General features: G+C 36.6%; 1 long non-coding RNA gene across 1 annotated transcript; it reads left to right on the top strand.

Annotated features, from left to right (window-relative positions):
- Positions 1-13,655: 13,655 nt before the first annotated feature.
- On the top strand, positions 13,656-17,274 carry LOC141377473 (uncharacterized). Its single transcript, XR_012389631.1, has 3 exons — positions 13,656-16,083; positions 16,156-16,275; positions 16,357-17,274. It is a non-coding gene; the product is annotated as an uncharacterized lncRNA (long non-coding RNA).
- Positions 17,275-25,803: the final 8,529 nt, after the last annotated feature.

Raw genomic sequence — 25,803 nt, 5'->3', positions numbered from 1 at the left:
AAATGTGGGATTAATTCTAAGTGAACGAGGAAGATACAAACGATAAGAAACAGGGTTAACTTTCCTGGCTATTCTAAATGGCCCGATGAACCTCTGGGACAATTTTCTCGACTAAACCCGGAGTGGAAGGTTCTTAGTGGCCAACCAGACTCTCTGACCAACACGGAAAGAAGGGGGCCTTCGACGACGGCGATTAGCCTGATGTTGGTATCTCAGGGAGGTTCGAAGGAGAGCACTTCTAGCTCTCCTCCAGGTTCGTCGACAGCGTCGAACAAAGTGCTGGGCTGAGGGAACTCCCACCTGCACCTCTTTCTCAGGAAACAATGGAGGGGTATAACCAAATTGGCATTCAAAAGGGGAAAGTCCGGTGGCTGAGGACTTGAGGGTGTTGTGGGCATATTCAGCCCACATTATGTACGATGACCAAGTGGTGGGGTTATTGGCTGCCATGCACTGTAGAGTGGTTTCCAAATTCTGGTTAACTCGTTCCGTCTGACCATTAGACTCAGGATGGAACCCGGATGATAGGCTGGTAGTGGTCCCAAAGAGTCTGCAAAAAGCCCCCCAGAATCTGCACAGAAATTGTGGACCTCGGTCATAAACAATGTCTTGGGGAATGCCAAAAACTCGGAAAACATGGCTTATTATGAGCTCAGCAGTCTCTTTAGCTGATGGCAACTTGGGCAGAGGAATGAACCGGGCAGCCTTGGAAAATCGGTCCACCACAACCAATATGACTGTGTTGCCCTGGGAGAGTGGAAGTCCTGTAATGAAATCCAGGGAAAGGTGTGACCAAGGCCTGTGGGGAACAGGTAAGGGATGGAGCAGTCCCTGAGGTCGCTGGTGTGACGATTTTCCCTGACAACATACTTGACAGGCATCTACATAACCATTAACATCTTCCTTCATGGAAGGCCACCAAAAGCGACGTCGGAGGAATTCTAAAGTACGGGAACTACCTGGGTGGCAGGTCAATACAGACTCATGACCCCACTGCAAGACCTGAGCACTGCTCGAGGGACATATAGAGCACCCCATGGTCCATTCCCTGGATCAGGTTCTTTGGTTTGAGCCTTACGGACCACTTGTTCCAGATCCCATCTGAGGGGGCAACAATCCTTGAACTAGGAATAATAGAAGAAACAGGTTTTTCATGTGTCTCAGGAGAGTAGGCTCTGGATAAGGCATCTGGCTTAAGGTTCTTGGAACCGGGTCTATAAGTCAGGATGAACTGAAATCTGTTGAAAAACAGAGACCATCGAGCCTGCCGAGGGTTCAGTTGCTTGGCCTGCTGGAGATATTCTAGGTTCTTATGGTCTGTAAGTACCTGGAAAGGATGTCGAGCGCCATCAAGCCAATGGCGCCATTCTTCCAAGGCCAACTTAACAGCAAGCAGCTCTCGGTCCCCCACATGGTAGTTGCGCTCAGCATTAGACAGGCGACGTGACATGAAAGCACAGGGGTGTAGTTTTCCATCCTCATTCCTCTGTGATAAAATGGATCCTACACCCACATCTGATGCATCCACCTCTACCATAAAGGGTATGTCTGGATTAGGGATAGAGAGGATGGGAGCTGAGGTGAATTGATCCTTGAGATCCTTGAAGGCAGCTGCTGCTTCAGGGCCCCATTCAATCTTGACTCCTCCTCCCTTTGTCAGTGCTGTTAAGGGAGCCACAACTGAGCTGAAATTCCTTATAAACTTCCTGTAAAAGTTTGCAAAGCCCACAAACCGTTGCACCTCTTTTACTGTGGTTGGAATAGGCCAGTTGAGAACAGCTATAATCTTACAAGGGTCCATCTCCAGGTGACCAGGGGTGACAATGTACCCAAGAAACTTAGTCAGGGATACATGAAACTCACATTTTTCTGGCTTGACAAAGAGATGATTTTCGAGGAGTCTTTGGAGAACCCTGCTGACATGGCCCTCGTGCTCCTCCATGGACTTGGAAAATATAAGTATATCATCCAGATAAACGAATACAAATATATTTAACATGTCTCGGAGGACGTCGTTGATAAGTGCCTGGAACACGGCAGGGGCATTGGTAAGGCCAAAAGGCATCACCAGATATTCATAGTGGCCTGTGGGGGTGTTAAAAGCAGTCTTCCATTCATCTCCTTGCCGTATCCGCACCAGATGGTAGGCATTGCGAAGGTCGAGCTTGGTAAAAATGGAAGCTCCCTGCAGCAGCTCAAAGGCAGTAGCCATAAGAGGCAGGGGATATCGATTCCGAACAGTTATCTTGTTGAGACCTCGGTAATCGATACAAGGCCTAAGCCCCCCATCCTTCTTCCCAACAAAGAAGAAGCCAGCACCAGCAGGGGAAGTGGAGGCTCGGATGATGCCAGTTGCCAGGGACTCCTGGATGTAAGCATTCATAGCAGCCTGTTCAGGGGGGGATAGGGAGAAGACTCTGCCTCTAGGAGGGGAGGAACCAGGGAGAAGGTCAATTGCACAGTCGTATGGGCGGTGAGGTGGCAAAGAGGTGGCTCGAGACTTACTGAATACTGCCCTAAACTTATGATAGACAGCGGGAACTTGAGACAGATCTACAGAATCTTGAGGCTCGGGATGAGGGGCAGAGAGGCTCTGGGTAAAACAGGTGAAGTGACATGAAGGACTCCAATCTAGAATGGAACCAGTAGACCAGTTGATATGGGGATTATGTCTGTGCAAGCAGGGATGACCTAAAATGACCGGATACTCGGGAGAGTCAATAAGGTAGAAAGTCTCCTCCTGCTGATGTTTAGCAATGGTAAGCTTCAGGGACTGAGTGGCCTCAGTTACTTTGCCGGGTTCAAGGGGTCTACCATCCAATGCAGTTACTGACTGGGGATGAGGGAGAAGGTGGGTAGGAATCGTAAGTTTCTTGGCCAAGGAGAGATCTATGAAATTACCTGCGGCCCCTGAATCGATCATTGCCTGGACTGGGAACTGATGACTCTCCCAGGACAGAATAGCTTTGAGAGCTAGAACGGTGTTGGCAGGAGGAACTCTTATTTTCCCCCATCACAGTCCTCCTGTAACTCAGTGATCTGTGAACAGATCTTTGGTACTGAGTGCCTTTGGGTCCATGTCTGACTCGGTTTTTCTGTCACGATCGGGTCTTGAACCCGGGTCTCTGGTGTGGAAACCGGTGTGTATACCACTAAGCCACAGAGGAAGTCGTGTTGGACCCAAACGAAAACACTCCAAGAGGGAATCCAGAAAACAAGGATTTATTAAAAAAAAAAAGTCAACTTAGTTTCTTCTCAAAAATGAGGTAGCAAAACAGACAACTTAGGTTCTTCTCAGAATGAGGTATACAAAAACACTCTAACAGTATAATAAACATATAAAGAAAACTCCACGAGGGGAGAAAACAAACAGATAATAATGCAGTCAGCAACAAGGAAAATAAAACACTCTTACTAGACGTAGCTCAGGAGATCAAGGGAAACGCAAGGCAAGTTCACCAGAGATGACTCAAAAACCGAGTGAGGAACACGGACAAAGTGACAACTTAAATACACTGGCTGGAACAAGTCACAGGTGATCCAAATTAAGTAAACAAGAACACATGAGGAAGAACAAAGACAGAGGGGAAACACGGGGACCTCTAGGGGAATGGAGACAAACTGCAGGATGGTGACAATTAAGGTGCAGTGAACCCAAAAATGGAAAACCAGGGGACAGTTTAAAGCACTGAACAGTCTGAGGAAACTGGTTAGTTTATTCACTTCACAAAATAATTTGTCAAAACAAAATAAACATAATAATAATAATATATAGCGTGTGTGAAGTTCTTCATAGTCATTTGCAGTAGGCCTACTGTATTTAGTAACAAATTTTTTCCCAAAATTCATTGAAAAATCTACAGTAGCATACTGTTAACCATGTTCACAGAATTGAAAGGTTGTGAATACATTATTATAAAAAACAACAATAATTACAGTAACCCAATGTGCATAGCTTAAACAGTAAGAAACTGTTGAGAAATGCAGCATAATACTGTGAAAACAACAGAAATCGTTTACAGTGTTGTTTTCAGAAGTCAAAGGTACAAAGGTTACACATTTTGTCATTTTAAAAGAGAACATTTATGTAGAATGACTCTTCCATATGCTGATGGAGGATAATATTACAGTTCATATAGCTTGTACAAATGTTATTAATTAAACAATTTAAAAGGGGAATGAACTATCATATATTCGACAGCTATCAAATTACTGATTATCAAATACATTACAGCCTTTATTTTTTTAAAGGTCTTTCCCACTAAGAATTAAAAACTGACAAGAAAAATTTCACCAAAGAGCACTGAAAAAAATCTTTGTTTGATGAATGACTCTTTTTAAGATACTGCAGAAGAAACAGTTTGAGATTGATTCAGCATTAGCACGGAGTAATGTACTCATTCCATTGTGCTCATAGCTGATACACTGGCTGATTAGAAAACCACTGTTCCAGAAACAATAGAAATGTTCCAAAAAAAATTAAATAACAAATAATGAATTGATATGTGGTGTAAATAAAATATAAAAAAAATATAATGATAAACTTGAGAAATTGCTAATAAATTTAAACTAATAGGAAAAAAGTACACACACATATAATTTAACAAAATATAATTTAACATAACATAATATAATATATGAACAAAATCTAATTGCTTAAAAAGCCATGACATTACCACATTAGATAAACTGCTTCATAAACAGTGGGCAGTATGTCAACAAAACTCCTGCCGGCTCTTCTTACAGTCTGTTGACCAAACTGAAATTGAAATTCAGCTGTTATGTTTATAATTTATAAATTCAGCTTCTACGATGGTTATTGCAGCCACTAAATGGAAAACTAGCAGATACTTTTAGAGATAGTAAGCTAGAAAGATAGAAAACTTTTTAGATCTGCAGCAGTAGAATTACTAAATAAAATGGTAATAGATGAGTGAGACCACATTGTCTGCAAGCAATGGCAATTTGTTCCTGTGATTATGTGTGTGAAATTTCATCATGATTTTCTTGTTTTTAGATTTATACATTTTGTATTGTAGTACAGTGTAGTGATATACATGTGGAATCAATTTTAGTGATGGACTGCTGAATTTTCTCTCTGTAAAACTAACTTATATTTGTAAAATTAATTTATATTAATAAAGACACCTTGACTTTGAAATCACAATCTTAAAGTCTAGTAAAAGGACGAGGAAGTGCCTTGCCCATTGTTTTTATCTGTGTTGTCAGTTAATCAGTCATGATGATTATCAAAGTCTGTTTCATAATTTGTCGAATTACATTTACATTGTGTTTCACACTATTATGCAAGTGACAACTGTAGAAGTTTAGTAATATTTTGCTCAAAAACGTGTTGACCTTGTACAGTAGGTGAGAGTTCAAAGTTGCTATTAACGCCGCGGCTTGTACCGCCGCCGTTTGAAATAGGTGCCGCTCTGTTTTTAGTGTATGACCCCAGTTTGTGAATGAGCCGCCAGGGGGCGCAAAGGGACGGGATGCGAATGGACAGAAATAGCCCATACAGCTACTGTGCTTGTAAATGATATTAAACAATAAGTCAAAGTATTATTATTCCTTCATTAATCATTTAAAATTTGTTAACACCCTTTATTGTAAACTTTTTAAGTGCAAAGAGGATTCGTTTTGGAAAATAGAATTGAAGAAGTAAAAGACAACTAAAATGAAAGCACAAACATTTAGTACAAATAAGTAGTCTTAAATAAATAAATAAATAAATAAATAAATAAATAAAGCAGCCTAAATATAGAAAGATGTTCAGTGTTTGCTATTTTGATAGGACTAAGACAAGACATTTTCATTTGTTTTATTTCTGTTTTTATTTCCATTTTCGTTGTTGATTATATTTTACTATCTCATTTATGTCTCAACAAGTGTACATAAACGAACAATAAATGAATAATGAAAATAAATGAATAATGAAAATAGGCCTAAATAAATTATTTATTTAAAGACATTGCCGTACAGTACGTGAAACACTGAGAAAAATAAATTGACCTACCTTAAGCAGATCACTAAAAGTATAATAAAATTATTTTTGCCGCAGGACATAAATTAATTCTTGCAGGTTTATTTTTAATAATTTAGTTTCAGTTCTGTTCAGTTTTTTTTGTTTTTTTTTTTCAAAACGTCAATGTTCTCCTTTAAAGAAGCTATAACTGTTTTTTTTTTTTTTTTTTTTTACTTAATGGCTCAGTATGTTTTTGTATTTTAACTTCATATTCAGTCACCTTGCATATGTGTGTGAAATATAATGCCACATAACCGCGGAAAAAGAAGAAAAAGCTGTCAAAGGTTAGAGCTAATTTATCAAAATAAGCTATATTAAAATACAGCATTTATGGTATTACAGGCAGAGTGTGAACAAACTCAAGGCTAAGATATGTGCTTGCCTTTTAATGCATTTGCGGCCTTTTTATAGGCTACAGGCAACTATGGTGTATAATAATGTTTTTTTTTCTTTTTTTTTTGTATGGTAAAGGACAATGCACATTATGTTATTGATGTAAACTTAGGCTAAAACTTACCATTGATTAACGTGACCTACCTCAAGCAGATCACTTAAAGTATAAAAAAAATAAAGTATATATATATATATATATATATATATATATATATATATATATATATATATATATATATATATATATATATTCTTAATAAACTTCACAGCCACAAATATAAAAAACACAACTTGTATTAAAACTGGGCGAGGATTAGAAAGAATACGATGCTTGTTTTATAATTTAAATTTTGATTCCAATTTCTGCAAGCACATTTTTTCACTCGCTACTCTGCCAGAAACTTCGCCGCCGGAGAGCACCTCAATAATGTAAACATTTGTTTAAAGATGGAGCGCAAGATGTGCCGAGTGGCAACATGTGAAGAACGATGGCAAAGCTAAGTGTGATTATTGTAATAAACTAAGTTATAAAGCAGAGTCCCGACCAACAGGACTAAGCATATGCGGTTGGCTCATTCTTCACGAATATAGAATTAAAATAATGGCGCGTTAGGTTCACTAAGCAGCGCATTCTCTCCGCCTCATCGTTTATAACCAGCGGGACACGCTGCTGAAGCAGGAGAGACACTCCGTCATTCATAATCTTAGCTGATGTATCGGAGTTGAAAGAATATATCAAAGAGGAATTTTCTTTTAACAGTCCCGATATGTTTAATCTTTTTATTTTTACTTTTTTCGTGTCATTTCTCTTCAGCAAATTATATATTTTTTAAAGCTGCTTGATTCTTTTAAAACCGAAAGCAGAGCCCGTGGTGTTTTTCCATAAGATACTCCTTTATGAATGTTTTAATTTTTTATTAAAGTCTTTAATGTGCTTTTTGATAGTTTTATTTTATTTCAAGCAGCATCCAAAAGCGAATTTATCCTCAAAACTTGGTATGAGAGCGATGCAAGTCATGTGTGGCATAATTGCCTTTTTTCCCTGCGCGTGCGAGATCAATTTCTGATCTTTTTGCAACTAAAATGAAAGCATAAACATTCAGTACAAATAAGTAGTCTTAAATAAATAAATAAATAAATAAAGCAGTCTTTTAACCTAAATATAGAGAGATGTTCAGTGTTTGCTATTTTGACAGGACTAAGACAAGACATTTTCATTTATGTTTTTATTTCTGTTTTTACTTACATTTTCGTTGTTGATTATAGTTTACTATCTCATTTTATGTCTCAACAATTGTAGATAATAATAAACGAATAATGAAAATTAATGAATAATGAAAATAGGTCTAGATATATTATTTATTTAAAGACATTGCCGACATTGAGCTTAAGTTGAATGCAGCTTCATCAAAAGCAAAAAAATAAATAAATAAATTGACCTATTTTAAGCAGATTAAAATAAAAATATTTTTGCCGCAAGACATAAATTAAGTCTAGCAGGTTTATTTTTTAATAATTTTGTTTCAATTCAGTTTTTTTTTTTTCAAAACGTCAATGTTCTCCTTTAAAGTAGCTATAACTGTTGTTTTTTTTTTTTACTTAATGGCTCAGTATGTTTTGTATTTGAATTTAAATTTCAGTCACCTTGCATATGCGTGTGAAATATAATGCGAGCATAACCGCTGAAAAAGAAGAAAAAGCTGTCAGTTAGAGCTAATTCATCAAAATAAGCTATATTAAAATACAGCATGCATGTTAATACAGGCAGAATGTGAACAAACTCAAGGTACGGCTAATATGCGCTTGCTTTTTAATGCATTTAAAAAGATTTGCGGCCATTTTATAGGCTACAGGCTATGGTGTATAACAATGTTTTTTTTTTTTGTATGGTAAAGGACAATGCACATTGATTTGAAACTTTTAATTGCATTTTTATGTCCTGTAAATAATAAAAGTTGAATCAGATTAATAAAAACGAATCTGACCTGCAAAGGGGGCCAGTTACTTTTTTTTTCACTGACTGGCATGACTGGCAAACGCATCAGAAAATAAACTGCTGAATCTCTGCAAATATTTGGTTAACTTATAAAACAAATGTATGGTTTGTGATGTTAGTAATGCATAGAAAAATGCAAAGCAGAATTATTAAAGTTATTATTTCATTGATCTGAACATAACCATTTATAATATATTTACTAACCCGTCGTCTAAAATATTAAAATAATAAAATAGTCTATTATTTTATTCGTGGCTAGAGCTTGATTAAATTGATTAACAAGCCATGTGCTTTTGTTTGTTTGTTCTCGGTACTGGGTATACGCAAAACATTTTCTAAAATGTCAAGCAGTATTTGTCTATAGCTTTAATTAATTCAAAATATTAAAAATAACAATAATAAAATTTTAAAAATACAAAGATAAATAGAGCAGCATTTTGCTAATTATAATAGTCCTTTATATTTATATACATGTGTTTTTGCATATTCGTTATTTCACTTGATGTATTCGTTATTTAATGTTTAAATGTCCCATATTTAATGCGGTTTGGTTTTGAAACGCATAGGTTTTGCTACAGTTACGCCATCCGTCCTCGGGAGTTTTGGATTTTGTGTAACCATGTTTGTGGAAAACACTTGAGGGTGGAGACATACCCCTTCCCCCATCTCATAACCAAAAGCTTGTCTTTCAGGTGTTAATAGGCATCAGTGAGACCGAAATCATGTCGCATTTCCACTGTCGGCCTATAGCTCGCAGCGCATAACGCAAACCCAGCCCCCAGAACGTCCCCCGACTGTTGGCATCGTGCATCCGTTAATAACTCGGTAGAAAATGTATTTTATAACATCCTCATTTAGACACAGTCAAACATTCAGCCCAAATGCACTGGAGAGACCTGAAACGTGTTCCCAAAAATGCTCTGTTTGCACGATTTGATTATTATCATCATATCCAAATACTTTATAAATAATATTCTAAACCTTCTCTGGTGTTTATTGTTTTTAGAATATAGAATATCTAAAATCTTTTAAAAGAAAATATCTTGTAAAATAAAAGTTTGATTTGGCTTTAACTGTTTTATTTATGTAGGCTATATAGGCCTACCTAAACTGTTATAGCTTGCTTTTGCTTGTTTTATATTGGTTTATTTATTTAATGTGATTTTATTATATCCGATAATGTAATTCTTTAAATTATATTTCAATGTGGCTTAGGCTTATCAAGATATGACACTTGTTTTGAGTCTACAAAAGGTAATTTGTAAAGTTTTATGTCTTTCTGTTGTATTCATATGGTGTATTATCTGCAAAATAAATAACAAAAAGAAAGAAGCCGCTAGCAGCATCAACAGAGCTGTGAAGAAAGCGCTCTTTTGCTCGGTCTCTCACACACAACCTTTATGTCTGCTGTGTCTTTAATATGGTAGATTATTATGCGTTATTGAAACAGCAAGGGGGACGCAGCAAAATCACTTATAAATTAAAATTGTATTATTCTATGCAACAGCCTTACATTTAAAACGGAAACATAAGGGCGATTATAAGCAAAAAGACCTCAGCCTATAAGTCTAGATGTTTTCTTTTACTTTTTTATTTATTTGTTTATGTGTTTGGCGCATTTGTGCGATAGGAAAACTAGTGTAATTACGGCAAGCCATCTTTCCCAGACTCGGGGCAAATTCCGCCTTTCCTTTCACTCCGTCCCGAAGCCCAAGCTGGCCCTCCTGCCATCCACTTAAAAAACATATGCTGGATAAGTTGACGGTTCATTCCGCTGTGGCGATCACAGACTAATAAAGGGACTAAACCGAAAAGAAAATGAATGAAGAATGAATGAATAAATTAATAATAATAAAATAAAAATAAGGTAATAATAAACACAAATGTAAGCGGCCTTTTTATTTTTAGAGATGGTACATTTGAATTGCCTCTTCCCACTTCCCCCACCTCGAAATTGAAAGTAGCTCATTTACACCTGGATGCCTTAGCCTCAATAGCAAAGATCATAGCCCATTTACACATTAACACAGCGCAAGTTTAGCGGAAGAATGTCAAATCAGAATCACGCAGATGAAGCACACCAGCTACTACTATGAAACTATTAAAATTGTTTTGTCATAAATTTGCTTATTTGCAGCAGCTTTTTTTCGCGCAACAGAAATGCGGCGTTGGGAAGCCGTCAATGAATAAAAACAGGTTCAATAGTAAAATCGGCTTTTCATTGTATCCCTATTACCTATATCAGTGCATTGAAGGCCTTTTATGGTGTCATCTCGATAGAATAGCCTAAGTTATAAATAATTTAAAGAACAAAGTTATAAAAACTCACATTACATAAATAAACAATTAAAAATATGTTTAGGTTGTCTATTTAATTGCCCTCGTGATGATGGTGTGCTTTATCATTATGTGCGATTTACTTATAACTAACCTGATTCAAATGATGGAAACTAGGGGTTTTGGGAAACATGCATCACTATATTCTTTTTTTCCCCAAACTGTGCATAGTTCAGCCGCAAGTTACTGTACGTCTTTTTTTGGAAAAGCACCCCATGTCCGCTAGTGCCGCGCGCCTCTTTCTCTGGGCAAAAAGGAGTTGATTTTTAAAATAATAAATATATAGATTAATTAAATTTTCAGCAAAAGAGACATTTATTTCATATTTCACTATGCATTTCATCTGATCTTTATAGCTTAATTAAACACATATTGTCAAAACCCACACATAGGCCTATTGTATGAAAATGAAAAGGGCATTTTTTGTTATTATTAGACTACTATTTGTTATTTGTTGCCTAGGCTATTTTCATATTTGAGGTGCTTTATTGGCATGACAAGTAACTGTACATTCGTTTTGCCAAAGCAGTGCGCGTCTCACAAACAAGACAGTGCAAAAAGGGCAGTAGTGCAAACAAATATGAAAATAACATATAATAAAAAAGTGATTAATAAAAATAAAAATATCATAAAAAAAATAAAAATATAATAATAAAAATAAAAATAGATTTTTGATAACATTAAACAGGATAAAGGTTATAATAGTAGCCTATTATCAAAAGTAAGTCCACATAAAGAGTTCCAGTATTTGTGTGTTGGAGACAGGAGCGGGTATTGTTGGGTGAACACACAGCAGCACACACACTCCCCCAGTAAGATGGGTTCTGTTCGACAGGGACTCAAAGTTGTTTTGTATGTGTTGGATTATCGGGTAGAATTTCTCCCGGATCTCGGAGTATTTAGTGCACTCAGTTAGGATATGCAGCTCCGTCTTAATCAGCTGCTGAGGGCACAGCCGCTTCTCCACCGGCAGCCATGTTTTTTTTTTGTGCCGGCCCGTCTTTACGGCTAGCTGATGTCCGCTGCCCGCTTCTAACATGTTAGAAAATACTGCAAATCAAGCTGTCGGTATCTCCCCGTGGTTGAAATTGTTCGTTATTCGGAAAAAAAGAAGAATAAATATCAGCGCGCAGTAGTTGCTTTCTAGATTATTTTAGGCCTATATTCAGCTGTTTTAATCTTGCAATTCTGATAATTAGAGATAATGTCTGTTTTTATCAACTTGTCTGTCATTTATTTCTCATTTGCTACTTATTTTATTAATTTGTTGATGTTAATATACTACATAGTCTTGTATATGCATATCTAAAATCCTTCGGCATTGAAATTTGCTTTGAACTTGAAAGAGAGAAAGAATCGGATTTTACCTGTCAGAGCACATTGCATATGCTTTTTTTGAAATAACATTTATTTAACAAATATTTTAGCACATCGAAACTAATTAAATTACCTGTCTTTTGATTAAAACCTTTATGCAAAAAGATCAGAAAAAAGGCAATATATGCGACACATGACATGCATCGCTCTCATGCCACGTTTTGAAGATAAATTCGCTTTTAAGTGCTGCTTTGAAAAAAATAAAACTATTAAAAAGCACATTAAAGACTACTCATAAAATAAAACATTCATAAAGGAGTACCTTATGAAAAAACACCAATTGACGGGCTCTGCTTTCGGTTTTAAAAGAATCAAGCAGCTTTAAAAATATAATTTGCTGAAGAGAAATGACAGGGAAAAAAGATTAAACATATCGATACTGTTAAAAGAACATTCCTCTTTGATATATTCTTTCGACTCCGACACATCAGCTAAGATTATGAACGACGGAGTGTCTCTCCTGCTTCAGTGGCGTGTCCAGCTGGTTATAAACGAGGAGGCGGAGAGAATGCGCTGCTTAGTTTCGGCTCGATATATTTAAATAAAAACTAACAACGAGCTGCTTATAACGCTCAAAAAAGTTAAACTCAAATACACAACCCTTGTTGGTTGCACCTGCGGGATGCACAATGAACCTAACGCACCATAATTTTACTTCTATATTCGTGAAGAATGAGCCAACCGCATATGCTTAGTCCTGTTGGTCGGGACTCTGCTTTATAACTTATTAGTTTATTACAATAATCACACTTAGCTTTGCCATCGTTCTTCACCACATAGCCACTCAACACATCTTGCGGTCCATCTTTAATGTTTAGATTATTGAATGTGCTATTGACGTTTTGAGGAAAAAAAATACTGAAACTAAATTATTAAAAATAAACTTAAAATCATTTATGTCCTGCCATTATTTTTATTACACTTTAAGTGATCTGCTTGAGGTAGGTCACGTTTATCAATGGTAAGTTTTAGCCTAAGTTTACATCAATAACATAATGTGCATTGTCCTTTACCATATAAAAAAAAAAAAAAAAAAAAAAAAAAGATTATTATACACCGTAGTTGCCTGTAGCCTATAAAAAGGCCGCAAATATTTTTAAATGCATTAAAAGGCAAGCACATATCTTAGCCTTAGTTTGTTCACACTCTGCCTGTATTAACATAAATGCTGTATTTTAATATAGCTAATTTTGATTAATTAGCTTTAACTGACAGCCTTTTCTTCTTTTTCCGCGGTTATGTGGCATTATATTTTACACGCATATGCAAGGTGACTGAATATGAAATTAAAATACAAAATATACTGAGCCATTAAGTAAAAAAACAAAACAAAACAACAGTTATACTATAAAGCAGAACATTGACGTTTTGAAACAAAAAACAGAACTGAAACTAAATTATTAAAAATAAACTTGCCAGACTTAATTTATGTCCTATTTTCATTATTCATTTATTTTCAATATTCGTTTATAATTATGTACTATAATTGAAACATAAAATGAGATCGTAAATATAATCAACAACGAAAATGTAAATAAAAACGTAAATTAAAAATATAAATGAACAAGTCTAGTCTTAGTTCTATCAAAATAGCAAACACTACATCTCTCTATATTTAGACTAAAAGACTGCTTTATTTATTTATTTATTTATTTATTTAAGACTAATTATTTGTACTGAATGTTTGTGCTTTCATTTTAGTTGTCTTTCATTTCTTCAATTCTATTTTCCAAAACGAATCCTCTTTGCACTTAATAAGTTTACAATAAACCAGGTAAAAAAAAATTAAATGTAAGTTGAGGTGATCGCAAGTTCACAACTGTGAGGTGATGTGCTCTACCGGCAGGATAATCTATATTATTTTGCTGTTTTTTATATGCGCACGTTTAAGATTTGAGATTATAACATTGCCATGATAGTCAAAGAAATCAAAACATTATTTTCACCCCAACGCAATTTAATCGGGCACTGAAGGCTAATAACTTAATTCTTATATTTGCTTTTTGACTTCTCACCATGTATCTTTTCTACAGCATAGTATAGTGTAAGAGCATGTCTATTACCAGAAAAACTAAATTAAAATTATATTTTAATTGAACACATCACATCATATACAGTAAGCTACGCCTACAGAACAATCTGTTTAGCATTGTGAAAAGGCAAAGCGGAATATCTGTGGTTAAAGTGCCACCCAGCGGTCAAATGCTGCTGGCGCATCAAGTACCGCCGTCGCCGCGGTATGAATGGCGGCACAAGGAACACATTGAAGTAGTAACATCTGTAAATAGAATATATATTTAATCCCCTTCTTTTACAACTGCATTTTTGGGCAAAATTCAGTAGCGTTATTTGCCATTTTAATTAAAGGTGCCATACAGGGCATTAACTCAATAAGTTAAATTGTTTTCTGATATCAAGTTAAAAAATGACCCAGAAGTGGTCATTTTTGTCAATATGCTAATTTTTTACCCTTAAACAGCCATAGAACTAGAAGCTCCTTAATGTCCATATTTGGAATGATTGTGATATTAATGAGCTCTGCTGATGTACTCTAAAAATAAAATTGCGTAGCGCAAGATACACTGCCAATAGCTCCAGACAATTAAAACGCCAATGTCACCAGGTTCCTACCATGGACCCACAGCTAAATGCCCGCAACACACGCCCCCCCAGCACAACTGGAAGCATTCGTCAAAATGCCTGGACACTTGTTCTAGAGGCACACAGGCCTGTAGAAATGCAGAGTCCATCCAGAGGCTGAGGACGCGGTGACACAGTGGAGTGGTGTTACCCAGTGTGTGCCCACGCGTCATGCGCGTCTGGGGACCCAATTGTGAAGACTCTCTTGAAAAGCTTGCTCTTTTCTTGGCTGACCTGAAGCCCCTGTAGGTCGAGCTGCCGAAGCACCATGTCTCATTACGGGCTGTAAAACCGCTCTTCATCTCGGCTGGAAAGACTGGCTCGATTGCATCCTTCGCCAGGAGGACAGCAATCTCCTCTTGCAAGACAGGGGTTGATGCAGGGTTGACCCTGGTGAAACATATGCCCATGAACTTAGGAGGCTGTATCGTGAATCGAATCACATAGCCGAGTCTGATCATACAAATGAGCCATTGCGACAGGCTGGCCAGTGCAAACCAGAGTGGCAGAGCCCTCGCAAGTGGCACCATCGGCACGAACGCTGACGCACCATTGGTGGGGCAGCACGGAGTGGGAGTTCTCAACCAGGGAGGGCTGGGGTCCTGTGGACTAGCAGGAGGCGAGAGGTTCACTCTCACCTCGCATCACCTCCGAAGCAGGGGCTGGGAGTGGGAAAGAAGGGAGACCATCCTCCCACACTCTGAGCCACTGATGAAGTGCACTAATTCTGCGAACTGGAAGGCATAGCTTCCCAGACTGGCAGTGTTCGGGCTGTCACATCTAGGGAAGGGAAAAAAAACTCTTTCTTTGAGGATTTCATGCCATTTTTTTTAAGGCCGTTAGATGAAGAGCCTGGCCCTCCATGGGGAAAGAACAAGTTCCCTCTTCTCCAGATGGCCTGTTTTAGGGACGCTTCGCAGTCTTTTTACTGGATTCTAGCTTTCACTGTTAAAGAGAAAAATCTACAAAATGCAGCCCACGGCATGTATATTAATGGTCCCATGTTCACATATCAGTTTGTGTTTGGTTTGTGTTTTGTGACCTAAATGTGGCAGGAGAGATAATTAGTTGCCTAGCGTAAGTAATTTACGGGTCTTTGTCTCTGTCCTATCACAAAACGGCATTCGGGCTATAAAAAGAGGAAAGCATTTGCTACCTGGGATGCGTCACCTGATGAGTTGCGGTGCCGTGAACCCACTTTCGTCACTTCCGACACCTGCTGAGGGCAGTGAAAGATCGGGCTGAATATCGCTTTGCCTAAAATGTTTTGCTGTGATCGCCATCGCTAGAATGAGTGTAGAGACTGGAAAAGGTAAGGAAGCATCTGTTTAATGTTGTGGTTGATGCGATCATTTTGGAAATGCTGTGTGTCCGCTCTTCTCAGCTGTGAGAACCAGACCCAGGTGCGCGGCTGTGTTTGTTGGCTGTGCCGGCTGTTTGACTGAGATCTACATGATATCTGCCTTTGATTGATCTAACCCAGATCCCCTTTGACGAGCGGTAGGTAGGTGTTTGCATGTAGTTGCAATTTGCTTGTAGCAGATTTTGGACTTTTTATCATGATGATTGATTTATCTGTTTGTAGGCTGGGTGGCAATCTGCGAGGGGAGCTCCGTCGGGCGTTCCGCATTTATGTGTGGCTACAGAGCTGTCCTGTTTCCCCGTGTTTTCCTGTGATCCTGTTTTCTTAGATTTTAGTTTTCTGTTTGTTTTCCATTTTGTTCGGTTTTTGGTTTATACAAGGACTGTTTATTTAACTTATTTTTGTTGGTATATTTATCTATTATTGTTTGTTTGGGTCCCATTTTTCCTATTTGGTTCATTTGATTGGATGCATTTATTATTAAGTAGGATACTTATAGTTTGGCTGGATTTATTTGTTTATTTTCTTTATTTTGACTTATTCATTCAGCAGGTTTTGATTTAAGATTTTCACTACATTTTGTGCTCTTTGTGAATCTTTACTGCTGTATTCTTTAATATTGATGTTTGGTTTATTTTCTCTTTAGTAATAAATTTGGCTTAAGGTTGAATTGTTTCTTTTCATTGTTTAAGGTGGGATTTAATCGACTTTCTTTGTTTTCATTTATCAATTCTATTACATTTGTATTTTTTGTTTATTTAATAATTTTACTTGTGTAAATTTAATTTATTTTTTTTTTTTTGCTTAATTGCAGGGCATTGGTCCGACTTGTTGGCTTGTGATGAAGCAAGAGCTCCCAGGGCGGAAGGCTAATTTTATTGGAGATTTTATGATTTTTCTCACAGTGTGTAGTGATAACAGTGTGCTGGTTTGTGCGTGTGGGTGCTCTTTCTTACACAGTGGATTGCAGTGGTTTTCACTTGCCTGAAGTACAGTCTGGCCACCTTCCCTGGCTGGCGAGCTCTAGCCCTGGGGCACAATTTGCACTTTCACGAACTGCCATGTCAATGTTGCAATATTGGTTTTAATCCTGTTTTTATTCAAGATCTGTTAATAAAGTAATTTTATTTTTGTACCATGCCAATGTCTCTGACTGCAATTGGTGGAGCGAACTTGTGCGTGCCTTTTATATAGGTGGTGCGTGTATTTTAATTATTTGGGTGAAATTCCCAAGGTGGCGTAGTCGGGTAAATTGCCGTAATTGTTATTATTATATTGGGGGTCTTCCTCCATCCGCCCACCTGCCACCCGTCACATAAAGTACATGCAAATATTGTGAGGGTGTGACCCAATAGTAACTCAACAGTCTGTTTTGTGTTCTGATTTGCCTGTTTTGCACCGGGGGTTTAGACTGGGGGAATGTACATGAGAACAGGGAAATAATTGTGTTTGAGGCTCATTTGAGTATGAGGTTTGGCCACTTTCATGAACTAATCTCTTGTTTTGACTATGCCTAAGTATACCCAGGATTTCCTTATAGGGCTGCTTTAAGTTTTTGTATTTAAAAAAGTCTACGTAACGTTACAGAATTTTTAAAAACTAGAAAACTCAAGCAGTAAATTCCTCCTTCTGTTTTTCAAATTCACATTCCATTTCAGCATTCTATCAGTTGTAGCTAACAAAATTACATAATCACAACAAGCATCAATTTATTAATTGTATTTCACCTTAACCAAACATTGTCACAATTCAGAGGAGAACACATAAGAAACAGGTGCAAACTAGATAGTTCATTGAAAACAATAAATTTTGGAATGCAGAGCTGGTTTTGTTTACGAAAAGCTTTGTTTATTTTGTAAAAAAAATTGTACTTTGTACTTCATCTGAAGAAGTCTTTAGATAAACAAAAACATGGAACACAGAAAACAGTGTAGAGGGTATCATGGTACAGGAAGGAGGACACAAATGCTGAATAAGTGTTTATTGACGACAGTAAAGGTAAAACAAGGGTAAAATTAGTTTAAAATTAAAGTTCAACAGGTGATGAACGAGGTAGTGCTGGAGAGTCCCAATTGGCCCAGACAGAAGAGCAAAAGCCTGAGAAGGAATGACTGGGCTAGGCAGGAGGTGGTGAAAGCCTTGGATGTGGCAGAGTTACTAAAGGGTTGTAGTCTCTCTCCAATAGTAGCCTGGCCAAGGATGCCAACAGCCAAGGACTCACAAAGGGCAGGGCTGGACAGAACTAGGGAACATTAAGAGACAAGGCACACAAACAAACACAAAGGCAAGCAAAGAGAACTAAAAAATAATGGAACAAAGAAATAAACTGTAATAACTAAACTAAAAAGGAAATGCTCAAACAATATACAATAAGTACAATATACTTTTCACGTTCTTACAATATATTATCACGTTCTTACAATATAATATCACGTTTGTACAATATACTTTTCATGTTTGTACAATATAATATCACGTTTGTACAATATACTTTTCACCTTTGTACAATATACTTTTCACGTTCTTACAATATAATATCACATTCTTACAACATAATGTCACGTTTGTACAATATAATTATCACGTTCTTACAATATAATATCACATTTGTACAATATACTTTTCACGTTTGTACAATATAATATCACGTTTGTACAATATACTTTTCACCTTTGTACAATATAATTATCACGTTCTTACAATATAATATCACGTTTGTACAATATACTTTTCACGTTTGTACAATATAATATCATGTTTGTACAATATACTTTTCACCTTTGTACAATATAATTATCACGTTCTTACAATATAATATCACGTTTGTACAATATACTTTTCACGTTTGTACAATATAATATCACGTTTGTACAATATACTTTTCAAGTTTGTACAATATAATATCACGTTCTTACAATATAATATCACATTTGTACAATACAATTATCACGTTCTTACAATATAATATCACGTTTGTACAATATACTTTTCACGTTTGTACAATATAATATCACGTTTGTACAATATACTTTTCAAGTTTGTACAATATAATATCACGTTCTTACAATATAATATCACATTTGTACAATATAATATCACGTTCTTACAATATAATATCACGTTTGTACAATATACTTTTCACGTTCTTACAATATAATATCACGTTTGTACAATATAATATCACGTTCTTACAATATAATATCACGTTTGTACAATATACTTTTCACGTTTGTACAATATACTTTTCACGTTCGTACAATATATTTATCACGTTATTACGTGAAAACTTCATTGTCAGGTGCGAAGACGAAGAGCCCGCCTACCTGAAAACTGGCAGTTTAAGCTATGAGCTGCTTGCAACATGGCCACAATAAACGTGGACAGCCCACTATTATCGTGGTGTACCCGAAGAATGTCTCCAACGGATGCAACAAGAAAACGTAAGTGCTGTCGTTACTGGAAAATGAGTCAAATCGCACGGTGAAAGTACGAGGGCCCGGGCGAGTTTGATCCCACTGCCTCCCGGGCAGTGATGCCTGTTACACGTTACCTAAGAATGATAAAAGTTCTTTATCCAAGTCACTGTGCGTTACTATTTTTGTAATTTTCCTTAAAAAATGTTTGATTTCTTCTTGCGTCTCCTATACGTCAATTCACGTTTTCAGCATGAGGACAAATCACGTGTAATAGCCCTGCTTTCTTTTGCGGTGCAACCCCATATACCCACTCCTCCGCAGGGCATGATCCGACTGTTTTAAGTTAACAGTAAGAAAAGCGAACTCTTTTAACATAATAGATTAATGTTACATTTGTTATTTATTATGTGTTTATGCACGTGTCAGCATATGCCTATTTTATCAAAGTAACATAAAAACAGTTACCAAAAGACACTTTCAAACCACTCCCGCGGACTCATGTGCTAATCGCTCTGCACATCACTGATGTGCCATAAACCTAGCCTAATATTTGAGGCAGTTTGGATGTGGTGACACAGGGCTACGTGTACAGGGCTACGTGTAATCGGGATGTACGTATCATTTTTTTTTTTTCTTAAGGTGACAGCTGAAGCTAAAAGAGGAATTTAAACACACCCGTCATGCATTCAGATGCGCATTTAGGCGCGTTGGACAATAAAGCTGCGATCTGTATCTGAGCAACAAACAAAAAAATACTCAAAACATTTTTCTAAATGAATGTAATAAAGAATCGAAACGAAATACATAATATACCCATTTAATGACTGTGACAGTTAGCAGTCTCATTCACAATATGCTTTAAATCCGCCTTTAAGCGCAGTTGGTAACCACACCCTGTGCCTTAACCACATACAGAAATTACTTTAAACAATTTTTTTTTTTCTAAATTAAAATAATGAAGAAACTAAAAACGAAAATTACAACACATACTAAACTTAGAAAAAATGCCATTGAGCAGAGTCTGCAATCAAACTGCATATTAAAGAAAATACTACAAGCATTTTTCTAAATTTACTTAATAATGAAACTAAATATTACTAATTTGCCATTTAAAACAAAACTAAATGATTATAATGTCTGCAAAAGTCGAAAAAGCTGTGTAAATGACAGGTAAAAAACACATTGTCAAATAAAAACGGGCTTCAGTAAGGCTCGGGCTGAGAATTCTGATAGGCTTTTCGGACAAGAGCTAGGCTAGGGCCTGAGTGTCTCGGGCAAGGGCAGGGCTAGGGCTAAAATTCTTAGTCCTATTCTTTTTAACTCAAATTTTATTATGTATAAATGATAGCTCCACTAAATGAGGCATGAGACGTGGTTCCACAATTTACAATACATTTTATTTTAGAAAAATAGGTTTTAAAATACAAGTTGAACATTTTTCTCTTTACAAAAAAAGCAACAAGACAAACAGGGAATAAAACTTGCAGGGCTGAGGAGGGAATAGACACACGGGGGGTTAAATCCCAAAAAGAAACAAGTACGAATAATATATTAAAGTCACCCCAGGCAATAGTGAGCATTCATGCCAACGCGAGGGAACCCAGCACTCGCACAAAAATGGACCGCCACCAAGTTCATCCACCTCCTATGCCAGACTGCCCAAAAGAAAAGGGGAGCTACAAAAGGGAAGTTATCCAGGTTTAAACAATATATTATTCAAACAGTGGAAATAAGCTACAGGGAAATGTGACTTTTGTCTTTAAGAAACGAATCAGGAATGTATTCTATAATTTTGTATTCTGTAAGGGAACTGATACAAAATGTACATGATATCAAACTAAAACTGGGCATCCAAGATGTTTTTAACAAAATTTATAGTGTTTATAATAAACGAAATCTTGTAAAGATTAAATTAATAGAGAAAATATAGTTTAGAGAGAATATAATTTAAAGGTAATCAGCAAAATTGGATAAATGTAATTCAGTTACTTGTTTAAACTGTAGTAATTTGTTCAGCATAGGTTGGAGCTGCATTCTCTTTTTTTCACTTTATTATAGAAAAAAAAATTAAACACATCTGAAGAGTGTATTTATAATTTTTACGTTTTATTGTGATCAACAATTAATGTAATCAGTCAGGATAGGCAGCAGGTATACCTTGTGTACTTGTAAAGTAATAAATATTTTTGTCATTACAGATTGATGCCACAGTGATTGATCTCATGGATGACAAGACCCTGTCTGGTTACATCCCAACATATGGCGATCGGATAGCTGCAAGACGGTTCTGCTTGCAAAACAATAGTGCAAGTTCAAAGGATTCAAAAAAAAAACTCATTGTTTGAACTATTGAAGCAAAGGATGTGTATCAATGAAAATGAGAAGAAACCTGACCATGAGGAGACATTTGGGTCCAAGAGGAAAAGAGAATATGCACAAAATAATAGATGGGCTGAAAAAAAGACTCGAAAAATTGATTTGGGGTGGATCCATGAAGGGAAGCAAGTGAGAAAGCGCAGAGGAGGAGGAACAAGGACCTTCGATGTTTCCAAAGACGCCAAAAAATCTGAAATTTTACAGCATGCTAAAGATCTTTTCTTTCCAAGTGGAAAAAACTAATTTGGGAGGTTGGAGGTCTTTAATCATAACATATTGGATTATCAAGAAGAGGCTGTATTTGATGAAGATGTCACAATTGGAGACCTATACTCTGCACTTAAAATGGGAATGCTGAGATTTTACTTGTGCACTAAAAAAAATCCAATGATGATGATGAAGAGGAAGCTTTTGACAATGGGGAAACGCATGTGAACACCTCTGCACAACTGACTGATCCACCTCAAGAAGACATGGAAGCTTCTCAAACAATTGTGGTCTTGTCATCCGATTTTACGAATTCCGATCAAGATGCATCGGACACATCAGAGGTAATGATTGGCCCCTACCTTGGAGAACCTCTAGCTTGTCATCTTGATGACACTGTAATACTTAAAGATGATGATCTAGTCATCACATCCCTTACACTTCCTTCAATAAACACAGCAGTCAGTACTCCAGACTCATCTATAAGCAGTGAAGCAATGAGTTCTCCAGCATCATATGATCTTGTCTGTATCACCATCAAACTTCATAGGGTCAATATTCTGGAGTTGATGATCACCCAGTTCAAAGATCCAGCACTCCTGAGCTACCCTCTAAAATACACCTATATTGATGAAAAAGTAGATGATGCTGTTGGCGTATCAAGGGATGTGTATGCTGCATTTTGGTCAGTTTTCGATAACACAGCTGAAGGGAAGGAGTTCAGGGTGCCTTCACTGTCCCCTAAATGGCAAGAGGAAGAGTGGAAGTCCATGGGTAGAATTTTACTAAAGGGATTTCAAGACCATGGATATTTTCCTTGTCGCCTTTCGCCTTGTCGTTTTCATGGTGGCACTCATCTTTGGTAAAAATCAAGTATCAAATGAAATGGTGTTTGATAGTCTTCTCTTTTATCTAAGTCAATCAGACAGGGATCTGGTAACGAGGGCTCTAAAGGAGGATCTTTCAGATGAAGACAGGGATGAACTGCTGGATCTCATGGATCGCCTGAATGTATCAGTGCTTAACTTAAAAGGCCTTTTTTTGAAAGTTGCACACAAACAGTTAATCCAAAAACCAGTATATGCAGCAGAGAAAATGTCCTCAGTTGCAAGCCATTTCCTAAAAGAAGCTTTTCAAAGTCCAAAAGATGTCTTAAAAATGTATGAAGAGAAAAAGCCAACAACTAGAAAGCTTTTGTAGTTGCTTTTTGCACCTCCCACTTCTCAGGCAGAGAAGCAAAGCTTCAGATTTCTGCAACAGAGAAATCAGAGGACTTGATGATATAGGGCTCAGAAGGATGTTCAGGTTTGTTACTGGGTCAGATGTCATCTGTGTTTGCCAGATAAAGGTCCTGTTCACATCGTCGGATGGACTGGCACGACGACCCGTGGCACACACGTGTGGTCCTGTTCTGGAACTACCATGGACCTACACCTCTTACCCAGAGCTACGGACTGAACTTGACAATGTTTTAGCTGCCAAAAGCTCTTACGAGTTCAGCATAGTTTGATAGAAGACCACCATGTGTAAACCAAAGAATGAAAAGTTTGATGGAACAATGAAGTCCAAATTAATATGGTAAACTAACCTACAATGATCACATTTTTGTTTTGAAAAAAAGAGGAAGAGCTTATATATGTTAGGGGAAAAAGCTTTTTTAATTGTATTTGAATTTTCTTTCAAAAATAGAAGATAATTTTTTTCTTCACAAGAACAATTTTTTATTTATTTATTTATTTTTTTACAATTTAAGGGTTTCATAATTCAAATGTTTACCAAGCATGTCTAACCAGCTCATATTATTTTGCAATAAGAGACCCACATTGTTTAAAATTACAGTTCTTAAAGGTTTCATAGTTCAAATCTTTACCAATTGAAATGTTAACTAAGCATGTCTAACCAGTTCATATTGTTTGGCAGCAAGGGTTTAAAATTACAGTTCTTAAGATCTGCCTAGGCTGTTTTTAACAGGTCTGTTTTATAATTCTGTGGAATGCAAGAAGTTGTATGTTTAATGCAATAATTCAAGAGATTTATAATTAATTATTTTTAAAGTATCTTTTTTACTTTTTGCCATCATTCGCTTTATAATATTTTGAAGAATGACTTGAGATAATTTAACTGGCATTTTTTTATTAAAGCAATATTTGACGAGAAAAAAGTACACAGAACCCTGGTATTTGAGTTGAGTTTTACAGTGTTTTTTGAGAGTCCATGTTTTCTTCTATTTACATTCAAATTAAAGGGAGATTTATATATAACGGTGTTTGTTTATTGCTAAATAATTATGATTTATTTCTGTTTACTAGTTGACAAGAAACTATTAAAGGGTGGATAACAGTTGAACAATGTTTTTTATCCAATTTAAAGACCCTGGTTACAAGATCTCATAAATGACAATGAATAGCATGTACAGCAACCACACTTTGGCACTGCATTTAGAATTGTTAATGTCAAGGGATTTGTTTCATTTTGATTGTTCAATTGAGTACATAGATTTGGTTTAATATGTCAGCATTCACTTGCTATGATCTTGATTAGAAAACGAAAACAAATAAATAACAAAAGTGATAAATTATCACACAAATAAAATGATGTGCCCAAAATTGTATCAGTAAAAGTGCCCAAGTTGTAAGTCCTTCAGGATATAGGCTCTCAGGAAAAGATACAGTTCAATGGATTCATCTGCTGTACTTGGTGGAGTTAAGAAGTTCTCTGACATTATAAGGCAGCACAAGCTAAAAACTGTTTCATCACAGGTATAAGGTCCTCTCTGTTGACATTCTTGCTTACAAACATCCACTGAATTCTGAGGAACCTCTTTTAGATAATCCTGTCCTCCAAAAAGATGAGGGATGGTGTACTTCAGAATCGGACGTCCACTTGGGGCAACTGCACTTCTGCTTCTGCGTATAATGTGGGTGTTCCACAGATGCACAACTTGCTGGAGCTCTTCCTGTAAAAATAAATAAATAAATAAACAAAAACAAAACACAGGGATAGAGAAGTAGTCAGTTTGTCAACAATACTTTTTGCAAAATAATAAATAACAGTGGTTGTGATAGAATGATGGTATCAAGAATTGCCCTGTTTGTGTGGTATTGTGTAAATGTGTCTGGACAGTGAAATATTGCATGTTTCAAGTCTTGAACAGAATCATATTAAGTCTATTATAGTTATATGAGTGGTGTCAAAGCACATTTTATGTACTTTGTAAGAGGTAGGGCAGCAAGAGTACAGCCATATCCGTAAGTTTCAGAATTTCAAGTAGGCTATATATAACAATACTGCATTACAATATTACTCAGGTAAAATTGTGATAAGCTACTTGTCAAAGAAAACGTGTAGAATACCCAGTAAGTAACCATCATCAATCTCTCTCTCTCCCTCTCTCTCAAACACGCACACACACACACATATACACACTCACACACACACGCAATATACGCGCACGCACACAAACGAGAAAGTATAAGGATGGTGACGTATACCTCAATAACGTTCAGGCATGTAAACAATATGAGCTGCTTGTCCAAAAAGCATCCAGAGAAACGGTCATTGTCTTTTAGATCCTGGAAACGATTCATCCAGTCCTGAGCATGATGCCGTCTCAGAAAGGCCCACCAACTTTCAATTCACTGATTGTGATTATTAGACCCAGTAATAAAAC

This window comes from Danio rerio, chromosome 14 (genome assembly GCF_049306965.1).
Source record: "Danio rerio strain Tuebingen ecotype United States chromosome 14, GRCz12tu, whole genome shotgun sequence".
NCBI lineage: Eukaryota > Metazoa > Chordata > Actinopteri > Cypriniformes > Danionidae > Danio > Danio rerio.
The sequence above is the reverse complement of the archived record's forward strand: the minus strand, read 5'-3'. Positions and strand labels throughout refer to the sequence as shown.